This window comes from Phascolarctos cinereus, unplaced genomic scaffold, assembly GCF_003287225.1.
Source record: "Phascolarctos cinereus isolate Bilbo 61053 unplaced genomic scaffold, phaCin_HiC Scaffold_5;HRSCAF=322, whole genome shotgun sequence".
In the NCBI taxonomy this organism is placed as follows: domain Eukaryota; kingdom Metazoa; phylum Chordata; class Mammalia; order Diprotodontia; family Phascolarctidae; genus Phascolarctos; species Phascolarctos cinereus.
Genome location: NW_027555958.1, coordinates 97,882,546 through 97,885,635, shown reverse-complemented (window position 1 = coordinate 97,885,635; position 3,090 = coordinate 97,882,546). Strand labels below are relative to the sequence as shown.

The 3,090-nt window shown below is 37.1% G+C and overlaps 1 pseudogene; it reads right to left on the bottom strand.

Annotated features, from left to right (window-relative positions):
• Window positions 1-1,289: 1,289 nt before the first annotated feature.
• LOC110208512 (lipid transferase CIDEA pseudogene) lies at window positions 1,290-2,139 on the bottom strand (annotated as a pseudogene).
• Between the last annotated feature and the right edge of the window lie 951 nt (window positions 2,140-3,090).

The following is a 3,090-nucleotide window of genomic DNA, read 5'->3' as shown; positions in this document are numbered from 1 at the left end:
GTTTCTTAGGGGCCCTGAGAGATTAAGCCATTTATACTTACCAGATGACTTACTAGAGGCTGGACTTAAATCCATATGCTGTGGCTACCTCTACCCATACTGCCATACTGCCTTTAGGCTGGATAAAATTTGGGGATGGGGATAAAGTACATTTAGTCTGCAAACCCCCATTCCTCTCCTCAAAAGAAATCCCGAGTTAAATTTCTAAGAAATGACTTTGCATAACTTGACAAAATGTAAAGATTTTTAAAATTAAAATTCTGAATTTTGCACACATAGAAATCTTCTTGTTTTACACACTATTTATTAGATTTAGGTAGCAAAAATCAAGCAATGACTGCATGGTAGCTGCAGAGAATCAAATGTAGTCTTGTGTCAGGAAAAATTTCCTAACAGAGCTATCCAAAAGTAGACTAGACTCTCTCTGGAGAGGTAATGGGATCACCCTCCTGGGATGTTTTCAAGGAGATGTCTATTCCATTGTCCAGTATGTTATGATAGCCCTTTCATGAATGAATGGGAGTAGATGGTTGCTGAGATCCCTTCAGACTCTCAGATTCTGTAACTGACTGTAAAAGTGGCCTATTGTAAAAAAAAAATCTATTTGAATAATGTGAAGAAGAAAAAAAAAGACTATAACCATTTATCTGAATTGAGGGGAAACTTTCAACCCTTTGTACTAGCAGATAAAACCTTAAGCCCAAAGGTGCTTATCTAAGAATTAGAAGACTCGTGGGTACTTAAGGAAGCTTAAAGGGGTTAATACACATCTTGACACTTTTTCATAGTTTCTGTTTAAGCCTTGGCTCACCTTTAAAATCAGTACTCTTTGTTTTTATTGTACTGACATATATATGCTTATTAAATTCTACATAAGAAACATATACCTTTTAATATATTTTAGTCTGATTTCTCATAATGCCTATTATTTAATTTTTATTCAACAAAGATCTTTAAGGAACTCAAATCATTTCAAATGGCTACCTTCATAGCGGCGACTAAACTAGAAAATTTTCAATCATAGATTAGAAATATATACAAATATATATTTCTAATCTATGATTGAATATATATGTATACATATTGTCTGCTATTTCTTTATTTCCTTCATGGCATCAATAATCTGGACTAAAGACCCAAAAGTACTTTTCCTACATTTGCTTGCTAGAGGTGTGATTGCACATGAAAGCTAGTTTCAGAGACGCACATATGGATATACAGAGGGCCCTGCATATTCCAGCGAGTAAGCCACCAAAGCATATTGTGTATAACCCTTTCTTCCAGGCTCATTAGTATAAAGGAATTTCCTAGGAAACAAAAAGCTGGCCACAGCTAACTTTTACCTGCATCATTAGTATTGAGCAGTAGTGGCCAACTATCTGTAAATGATGTGTCTAAAAATATAAGGTAGCATCTCTGAAACCAGTCATTTAAAAGTTAACATTGGGAAGGAAACTAACAGAGCCAGCTACAATCTCTTTAATGCAAGGCACTGTCCCCCTATAGGAGCCACCCCTTGGTTCTTGGTTTCAGAGGAAGAATAGAATCACCAGTGTCATTAAGCACACATAACATGTAATTCCTAGTGTAGATGAGAAATTATCTGGTAACTTGTGCAGCATAGGACACAAATAGCAAAAAGTGCCTCAGCATAGCTTTGGCAGAATATATCTCATACATGGTAGCTTTCATGTTTAAACATCCTAGAAGTCATTAGGATTCATCTTATACAAGTCAAAAGTGACTCTTGCTATTCCAGACTTTTTTTGCTTCTGAGTAACATATTTAGGACCCAGTGTCCACTTCTGTACTTTTTCCAAGGTCATGAAATGTGTATTATCTCGTAGGGTCTGAAAGAATTCTTCTGTATCCACAACCGTGCCATCTTCTTCCAACACTAAAGTAACTAGCCCAGTAGTAATTGCTAGGGCATCCACGATCTTGCCAATAAGTTCCTTCAGGGTATTGGCTGTCACCCCACACCGGCTGCTTCAGTCGTGATTGGAGATCTGGAAAGGCTGAGATGAATGCATAAGGGGAATTAACAGGATTTGTTTGGTCTGTGATTCCACAAAAGTCAAGCACCTTATCAGGGTTCTGGCACAGTCCTTGGTGGTGTCCATAGCCTGGTGACCTTTGTTGTAGAACTCCAGGAAGGAGTGGGCAGGTGGCGCAACTGACTGCAAGCCGTCAATTAGAAATATTTTTAAACCTAGCCATGCAAGCTATATTAAAATATAGCAAATATTAAATTTTCAAATTTTTTGGAAAATCTTTTTCTTGGTCAATTCTACCTATATACTATTTCAAGTCCCACTACCATACCTCTTATTAAATCCTTTGATACTTACTACATGCATTGCCTTGGGCAAGTCATCTAACCTCCCTGAGGCTCATTTCCCTCAGCTGGAAAATGAGGGGGTTGGATAAGAAGGCTTGTGTTAGTCTTTCCATCTCTAGATCTATGATTCTAAAATAATGCCTTTTCCACTTGACAGCATGAAGGGGACCTGGCTTCCTTTTAAAAAATTAGTTTAATTTTACTTAAAATCAGTTTTTAAGCATTTATTTCTCTCTCTCATTGAAAAACATTTAAAAAGGGGAAGAGAAAAAAACATTTAAGTGTCTACTAAGCCCCAGGAACTCTGCTAGGTACTTTTCAAATATTATCTCATTTGATCCTCATTACAACACTGCTTAGATTGGTGCTATTATTATCCCCATTTTATAGTTGAGGATCTTGAGACAGATAGTGGTTAAGTGACTTGCTTAGGTTCACACAACTAGCAGATGTCTGAGACTGGATTTGAACTCTGGTCTTGCTGACTCCAGGCCCATCCAATGTACTACTTAGCCCTCATAACAAATATGAGTAGCCCAGCAAAACAAATTCCCACACTGGCCACTTTACATTACATTCTGCCTTACAAATCTGTCACCTGACTAGCACGAGACTCATTTTAAGTTCTCTGGAATTTTGGTTAGTCATTGTATTTATCAGAGTTCTAAAGTCTTACAAAGTTGTTTTTCTCTATACTAGTGTTGTCATTGTGTAAACTGTTCTTCTGGTCCTTACTTTACTCTGGATCA